The sequence below is a fragment of the Columba livia genome, chromosome 2, assembly GCF_036013475.1.
Source record: "Columba livia isolate bColLiv1 breed racing homer chromosome 2, bColLiv1.pat.W.v2, whole genome shotgun sequence".
NCBI lineage: Eukaryota > Metazoa > Chordata > Aves > Columbiformes > Columbidae > Columba > Columba livia.
Genome location: NC_088603.1, coordinates 150,753,418 through 150,762,638, shown reverse-complemented (window position 1 = coordinate 150,762,638; position 9,221 = coordinate 150,753,418). Strand labels below are relative to the sequence as shown.

At 38.2% G+C, this 9,221-nt stretch overlaps 1 protein-coding gene across 2 annotated transcripts in view; it reads right to left on the bottom strand.

The window, feature by feature from the left end:
* The window catches only part of NSMCE2 (NSE2 (MMS21) homolog, SMC5-SMC6 complex SUMO ligase), a 134,072-nt gene that overhangs the window by 32,271 nt on the left and 92,580 nt on the right, over positions 1 to 9,221 (bottom strand). The gene's annotated exons all lie outside the window — the stretch shown is intronic.

The following is a 9,221-nucleotide window of genomic DNA, read 5'->3' as shown; positions in this document are numbered from 1 at the left end:
TATCAAATAAGCTATTTTCTGCATAGATGCTGACAAATACGAGATTAAAGTGAGGAAATTTGACTTCCAATAAAGAAGGATACTAAAAGCAATGGACTTCTGCAAGTTCATTCATCATCTGTTACGTGCTCTCAAAGAATCTACTGATAAAGAACTCATTCTGCTAGCTTTTCTCCAATTTCCAGCCTTTTAAAGAAACTCCAAAATATATTCAATACATTTAACGGCATTGTATGTACAATGAAAAGGAAAAAAAATATATATATAAACAGTAGCAGTGAAAGAAAATCACCAAGTAATGGGGTTTATTGCTGGTTCTCATCCTAAACAGCCCATTTCTTATTTTTGCTTGGTTAATTTAGATTTGGACCTTCCATTCACCATCTTCCACCTCGTTTTCAGAATATTATTTCAAATTAGGACTCAAAGTGCATAATACTAATTATTGACAAAATCAAATGAAATCCCCTTTCATTGCCCTCTTCTCCTGCATGGAATCTCATGGTGGGAACAGTGATGGACAAAGGTGCAAGAGAGAAGAGAAGAGCAATAACTTGCCCTGTTGCCAGCCAGAGAAGATTTTACAGATTTCCTCCCATTGCATCCCTGGAGAAGATGATCTTTCTGTGTTAAAAAGTGTTCCGTAGTGCTAATAGTTCCTGTACAGTAAAATGACAGAATTGCTGCTAGAAAAAGGGACTGCTGGATATTTGAGCATATCAAAGAGAGTTCATATTACAAAAGGCTCAGAAAGGATGTGAAACCTCACTTCCAACTACTTACGAAATAAAGCATGCTTACTGAAACTTCTGCTGAAAATGAGTAAATAGCACATGATTACATTTTGCTTCTCTATTTAAACTCCTCAATCTAATGCGTTGACTTCCATTGAGAAATTATTTCTGTGACCCTTAGTGTTCTGCCCTACAATTTCTTACAGGGTATTTTTGCTTGGTTAATTTAGATTTGGACCTTCCATTCACCATCTTCCACCTCATTTTCAGAATATTGTTTCAAAATAGGACTCAAAGTGCATAACACTAATTATTGACAAAATCAAATGAAATCCCCTTTCATTGCCCTCTTCTCCTTCAATCATTACACAGTAATGATAATAAATAGTAGAGGCCATCAATATTTCTCCCAAGGAGCACTGCAAAGCAAGCATCAGTCTTGTTGCAAAGGAATAGTTTGGGGTTCACATCTGGGCATTTTCACATGCAACCTTTGGGATTTTGCTTTACAGAAATGAGGAATAGTACTGAATTTCTCACTGTCTGTTCTGCATCTAAACTATAATCTATTCTAAGCAGAGATTATTTCTTACTGTCCATATGTGTAGCACCCAGTCTGATGGGATAAGCATCTTAACTGAGACGAATACAACTTATTCCTGTGAAAATCATCAATGCATACATAAATACGAATAGTACAGCTATAGGAACAGCTTGGTGGGTGGGGAGGAACTTATATAGACACAATAGGAACAACAAAGCAATCACTCAAGAACTCTCCAAACACTACTGAAGATTTGCCTAATAACTCTGCAGACTGCAAAACACAGGTAGGTGGCCTTAGTTACTACAAAGTGGAAATACAAATACACACATAAATAGTGCGCTACACAGCGCTAGTGACATTGCTCACAGTATTTCTACAGCACAAACGTATGCCAAATTTGCAGGTTTCACAGTAAAAAATCAAGATACTGAATTATTTCCCCTTGTTTTTCATTTATGAGTGACATCCATATTTTTAGAAGTATGATGTTGGTTTTTCTCCTGTGTTACTCTCCCACAGTTCTCTTATTGCAGCAAACATCGACCAATGTCAGTTAAAGGTTCATTTATTTTCTTGCCCATTTCCTGTAAACTCGTGACTCAGCATGTCATTGGAACCTGTTACTCTGTGTACCGAGAGGACATCGAACACTTTTGCAACCCTGCTCCAGCTGCACACTTGCCACCTCCTTTTCTGTGAGCAACGTAGAAGTCATCACTGCACTGGGGGTGCTCATCACCCTGTCACTAAATTCAGCCTTCCGCATAAGAATGTCTGCACACACACCTTGCTAACTGTGCCACAACTATTGGTCATCTTCATTCAATAGAGATGAAAATACTTTATTCATTAGAGAAGAATTTTTCTTTCTATCAATAGTTCTGACGTTAACTACAGTCTTGAGTGATTCCGTCGCATCACTGTCCTCCAATAGTTCTTTTTAAGTGAGGTCTGCTTTTAAAAATGTAGCTGTCTTTTCGAAGGCAACCCAGAATCATTCATGTGTTAATTTTTGAGTATTTACCAGAAATATTTGTGACACTCTCCTTTTCACATCTTTATGATTAACTCTTTCAGTCTGAAAAGCTGTTTATTTAGCATCATACACCTCGGACTAAAATCATTACACCCTTAAAAATACCCTTCTCACCTGACTTGGTGTTTGAATGTCTGTAAAGTTTTGGCTTCTGGGTTTTCAGAATATTTTTGCTTCAGAATGTAACTGCATTGTTTTCTGGAAGCAACTTATAAAGTCTTTTAGTTTCATTTGAGGAGGATTTCAAGATACATACTTTAATTTTTGCTTTTTATATTGAATTACTCTAAGCGTCTGCATTTAAAATAGAGTGCTTCAATCTGCAGGTTTAAACAGAACCCACTTGAATACTGTAGAGCGTATCTCTATCTGAAATAAGGAGTAAATTGTACTCCCTAATTTGTTTTCTTGGCATGATTCATCACTTTACAGGCCTCTCTTCTGTTATTTCACTTCCAGACTAGATTTCTTCATAAAATAAAGGGGGGTTTTGTGCCTTCAATAATTTTTCCTGCCTCTCTCTGAACTTTACTTTAACTGCCTTCTCTTTGAAGATAAGATCCCTGCAGATGAATACGGCATTCACAGTGAGGATAAATAATTTGGATATAATCTCTCAGCTTTCTCTATTCATTTTAAATAGGATCCTTTTCTTCTTGCTGTACTATGATGGGTCTGATTCGGGTGACTCCGAAAAGCAAGCACTCGTTGTTTTGGGCCTTTCTTGTCCATTTGTTAGTAACAAAACAAGGCAACATCTAGCTGGAGACGTTTAGGCTGAAATCATTTCTGCACCTAAAGATCTTGGGAGGAAAAGCCTGCGATCAGGAAGGCTTTCTATACAGAAGTCAGTGTGTTTCTGGGATCAGTTCTTGGAAAGTCAGAGCTCTCCTCCACTGAGTTATTCTAAAGAACACAAGTGCAGAACAACAAAGCCAAATGATTGTACCATCTACTCGACCTCATGAGCTGAGTCTGTGTTTTGAAGTGTATTTTGTCCTGACTTAAGTAAGAAAATCTCTTACAGAAAATAACTTGTTTTTTCCTTCTGAAATGCCTTGATTTTCTGTACCGAGTCCTTTGGAAGAGCAATAAAATAAGTTACTGCATTATGACCCCCAAGTGACCTCAAATTGACTCTCCTTCACGACAAAACGCGTTACTTATTCCTGTTCTTTATTTTATCCTCTGCTGGTTCAGATTAAGTTGCTTTTTGAAATAAAAGGCTTTTCATGTGCCACAGAAAGTGACTTAATTTTCCCAAATCTGATAAAGGCTTTATTATCCACAACACTTTCAGATTTTGTGCCACGGGTCAGGAGACCAGACTAATTCCATGTTCAATAGTACTCTATTAAAATTATTCTCATGCTTAGAAAATTCAACAATGTTAACTTGTTCACCACCTGAACAGAAATACTTTAAAAGCTTTCTGAAAGCTTTATGGGTTCTGGCACTCTAATTCTGAAAATTATATCTCTGTTTATTAGGGATAAGATTCATTTGCACAGAGTTACTCCTGGTGAACAGGCATTTTACCAGGGCTCCGTATGGCCAAAGATACCTTGGGGCAGCAAGTACTCTACAGGTATACGTTCTTCTTTAAGGTGTGTATAGAGACAGACTGACAGGGAAAATAAGGAAAAACGTGGTTGAGGAAGGATGATTTGGAAGGAAAAGCATTAGCCTGTGACAGGAGAGAAGTGGGCTCAGTTCTCTGTTCTGACACACTTTCTGAAAGCTCCTGTACAAATCACCTCAACCCAGAGCCACAAAGAGACTGATGTGCCCAACTTCCACCGAAGCCCCTGAAAGCGAAGTCTCCAGAAACTTTTGTGGAACTAAGTCTTGTTTTTCTGGGTCTCCAGTATCTATCTGCGAAATACGTACTACTGCAAAACAGCATTTCTTCCGAAGCAGCTCACACATTAGTACCCGCAGTACAGAAGAACTGAAAGACAGTACTGGCTGCGTGGGATATTACACAAATAGACAGGAGAAAAAGAGACCTAGAAAAATGCATTTTGATCCTAAAGCTGTACTTGTCTTTAAAAGAAACAATCCCAGTATCTCCAACAGCTGCAGTTTCCCTGACACACGCTGCTGTGCTAAGAAAATTCCAGAAGAGCAAAAACCTGAGTGGTTGTACAAGCATGGGAAAAAGAAAGACAACCAGCAAAGGTATAGCAACCTACCTTTCCTTATAAAAATGAATAGAAAGAGGAAACATTTCTACATTTGAAACAGAATCTAAGATTTTCTGCCAAAATATTGTTGTCATTAAGTTTCATGCATTTGATTTATTGCCACTGCCTGCTGTTCCTATTTAAACTCTCCTTTCCAGCAGGCATGTAATCAAAATCATATTAAGTGTTCCAACAGCTTGCTTGTCATGGCTATTTATAGTAAATATTTACTGATAGATACTTTAAGAGAAAAATCAAGTCCTACACATGACAATTATTTGGAAAACAGTGATCAAATTCAGTTGGATCAACACTTCAGTATAGGATCTGAGGTTCAGGGCAGAATTAAATTGAGTGACATTTTGCTTATTTTTAGCACCTGCTTCATATTGCCTCACTATGGATCGACAGCGCAGTTGCATCCTAGCATGTCACAGAGGTGAGACGCTAAGAGAGACATTTTTGCTGCACTGAGTTATCTCATTAGATATGAAAAATAGTCTTCTCCATGTGAACTCTCACACTAGTGAGAGCAGCTGCCATTTGACCAATCTATTCTAATACAGCAAAATGAGTCTTGGGCTTAATGACAGCAGAAGTTTTTGAAAAGCCATACTTTGGAGTTTGGAGAATTTGAAAGTTCCATGTCTTGCTAGAAAATAAAACGTGTGTATGTGCGTTAAAAAGTTCAGTAACACACAATGGAAATTACCATGTATGGTCTTCAATAGTCTGCTGAATAGCTGGAATTTTAAGGCTGCAAGATCGTAAATTAAAGAGTGCCCAAACAACTTTTCAAAGAAACACATTAATACAGCGAGCTTGTGACTGCGCCAAAGCCCCTTATTTTAGGGCTTTTCAGGATTTATGCCTCTCATTTCACGATTTAATTGTCAACTGAACATATTTCATGCTGTCTCAATGCAACAGAATTGTGATGAAGCTGACAACTTAAGACATCACAACAGACTGCCCAAGTGGCAGGCAGCATGAGCACACAGGCCTCCTGGATGAAGCTGACAAAGGCTTCATGTATTAGATACACTAATGTGAGGGTAATGGAGACCAGTAAGAAGAGCTCAAACGAAACAGATACACTGCCAGAATCTGCTTCATTAAAAAGAATGGTGTGTCTCGACAGTTAGCCTGTTATTCTGGTAACAGTCAGTAGAAAGAATCCTAAAAAGAATCATATATGTAAAGGTGCGTGCAAACTGGGGAGCAGCTGTGTTGGTGAATCAGCGAATTACGGGCAACAGAAAAGTCCATCTGTGAGCGCTGATGCATAAGGTATGTGCTGCTATTCTGATACAATTACAAGCAAAATAAACCACAGACAAACTGGGTAGTGAGAAAAAAATACATCCTAATAATCCAACACAGAAGATTTTCTGTGGAAAGGACACGGTCCTAAGAGATTCTGAGATGTGTAGCTTGGCTTTGTTACTTGTGAACACACAGCCTGGATAAACAGGGAGTAAAAGGCAGAATAAACCTCCTTGTAACAATGACCTTTACTCAGTAGCAGCACTTCAGTTTTCCCAGGGTTGAAAATAAGGTAGCTTTAAGACAGCCAGCTGGCAATATCATCCAAGCATTACTTCATGGGAGATGCTGAACTTTCAGGTTCTTCTGACTAAAGAGAGGCACGTCTGTATTTCACCAGCATACTGATGAGTCTTCTTTCTAAATTCTGAAGTGGTGGCTCTACAAGGCATCATATTAAACTACCTGGGAGGCAGAATATGGCCTTAGGGGCTGCTGCATTTCAAAACAGTTGATGATGACATAGAGTTGTCTGCCAGTACCTGTTAAGCCCTTTCTCAGAAGCACAGTGAAGAGCAAGAAGAATAGCCTCCAACATATCAGCAATGTCCCTCATTCACCAAAGCAATAAACCACAATCAAACGTTCTTTTAGACATTCAGCAGAAATGTGATGATGAGGCAACCTAGATCTGAGAGTGAAGAAATGAATGCACAACCAACGCACCAAGCACAAAACACAGAGGAAAGCCAAACTTGACCCAGAACCTTCCCAAATTCCATTGACAGGCAAATTCAAACTATTCTCTACTCATTTTTTTTTTCCAAATGGATGAAATCTTTGTATTACTGAAGTAAAAAGCAACACTCTTCATTTAACAGTGCCTGTAATTCATCTGCAGGAAATTAACTGTCAGGCTTTCAAGCATTTTTCCTCTTGGGTAATACTTGAAACATTCATCAACTGTGCAGCAGGAACCCAGTATTTCTGTTTAGTTTTCCTCTTGATAGATAAAGATTGCAGCAGTTTCCATGTTGCTGCATTTATCCACATTTTGAACAACAGAATAATAATCTTTCTCCTTCCCTACCCAGATGGCCTTTTTCCAGTCTGAGCTCTTCATGTTTCCTCATCTGCAGCCATTAGTAAACAAGAAGCTGCTTTGGATTGCTTGAGTAGTCTACTGCTTTCTGCTCAAGAAAGATGATTCTAGGAACAGACAAGTCAGCTGTCAAGAGATTATTTCACAGATGCACTTGGCATCATGTGAAGCCATTTTCAGCTGGCAATAGCTTGAATAAACATGTAATTCCACCACAGAAAAAAAGCAGGCTTAGGAAAAAGTGATGATGAAATCAAGAGTAAGCAACGTGCGCTGCTGAACTGTTTTTTGATGTTCAGCATGCCCTTCCAGAACTCAGCGTATATCTCATTTCTGCTTAGCCCTAGAAGTCCACACTCCTTTCATGAGGCACCAAGCACAGAGGCAAAAGAAGACTTAACAGACCAAGGCAGGGAACTACATAAGGGTATCAACAACCTGGGCAAGCGACACAGCCAAACACGTAGGCTTAGTGCCTTGTTTCACCTATTAAACTCCCTATTTTATAGCGCAATAAAAATATTTCCTTGATTACACATTCAGCTTTGTTTCTTATGTCAGGGATATGCTTGTGCTCCCACTTCTGTTGTGTTAAAAAGCGCGAGACTCACAAGCCAAGCGAGCGTAGAGAACGTGCAGCATTTGATGTTGAACACTCTATGACCTTGCCAACCAGAGTTTACACTACAGATCAAGTTTGATTACAGACAGATAATATTTCTCACAAGGATGTTTTATGAGCTGAAATACTTTCTGATCACTCTGTGTAGCTGGAAGAGAATAAGCGGGTTCATTATCTGTTACTTCCCAGGTTTACTTGTGTTCAAACAGCATTCAAACTGTGCAAGGGGTATTACCTGGTATTTTTACTCATGTTCTCTCAGAAGAGTTCTTGATCAGAGGAAACACAATAGAAGAAAGGTCCAGCTTATAGAAAACTCAATTAAGCACTTTTGTTTCAAATAAGAAGCTTATTCATAGTGCTATAAGAAGAGATTGAAAATGCACACTACACTGTGTGGGTACCGAATCCATACCTAATCCTATATAAATGCACTAAAGCAAATATGCCAGAATTAACAAACAATGTGCATTTTCTTTTGCACATCACATTCCATCAAGTATTTGTACTGTAAGCTGCTTGGAGAGGGGACCTGTCATTGTGAATTAGTCCATAAAACTATGTATATTAAGGACCACATTTAAGACTTTTTCTTCTTTTCAAAGTTCCAAAGGGCAGACTAGATTTTACAGCTCTCCTATGAATTAAAGGTGAAGGAAAAGTAAGCAAAATCCCATTTTAAATAACATAACTGATTACTAGGGTTTTATCCCGACTATTATTTTTTTAAAATATTATTTACTTCTATGTAAATAATAGGACAGTAGGTTTTGGTGTTTGGGTTTAATTTTTAAACAGGTATTCACACCAAAACATCTCCAGTCTGCGGCAGTGAGACTACATGCGTAATGGCTGGAAGACTTTTCAGAATCAAATGTTCAGGATACATCCTGAGCTATATCTTAACATTCAGAATTTCTACAGCTATTAAGAGATAAAAGCATTTCTTAGAACAAAAGATATTTTTGAATCAAATACTAGGTTGTGGACTACAGAAACGATAATTAGTGGAAGGCCACATTTTGGTGAACTTTGGGCTATATTTTTCTTTTTCTTAGAAAGTGAAGACAACACAAGTATAAACTTCCTGAAGCAGAGGAAGTTAAAATCTTCCAGATGCTCAAATTCATAACTAATTCAAAAACTGATCTTTGAGAACAAATAATAGAAGTCATTAAAACATCAAAAAAATCTTTTATGCCCTTATTATTCCTCCCATACTGCTGACCACACTGACTCTTTCAATATGCGACTCTGAAGAAGCCAATCCGAAAGGAAAGTATTTTTAAAATGCAATTAAAAAGAAAAAAAAGAAAAAAAAAAGGAACCAGACTGGGCATACACGTTTCAAAAAATCTGATCTTGCATCTAAGTTTTTGAATCAAAATCTGCTGTTTAACGGCTTTCACGGGAGACCTTTCAAGACCTGCCTGGACACCTTCCTGTGTAACCTCATCTGGGTGTTCCTGCTCCGGCAGGGGGATTGGACTGGATGAGCTTTCGAGGTCCCTTCCAATCCCTGACATTCTGTGATTCTATGATTCTGTGAGTTGCTTCCATATCCAGAGCAGAAAATCCAACTGAAAAGATTAAACTATAATGTGCTTTTGCCCAGATATTTTCTTCTGAGATTGCTAAGAGGATAAAATAGCATGTACCAAATGTGAAGTTCTTTGATGTGCATGTAAATCTATGATTTCTTATCTTGTGAAATCAGCCTCTCATGTA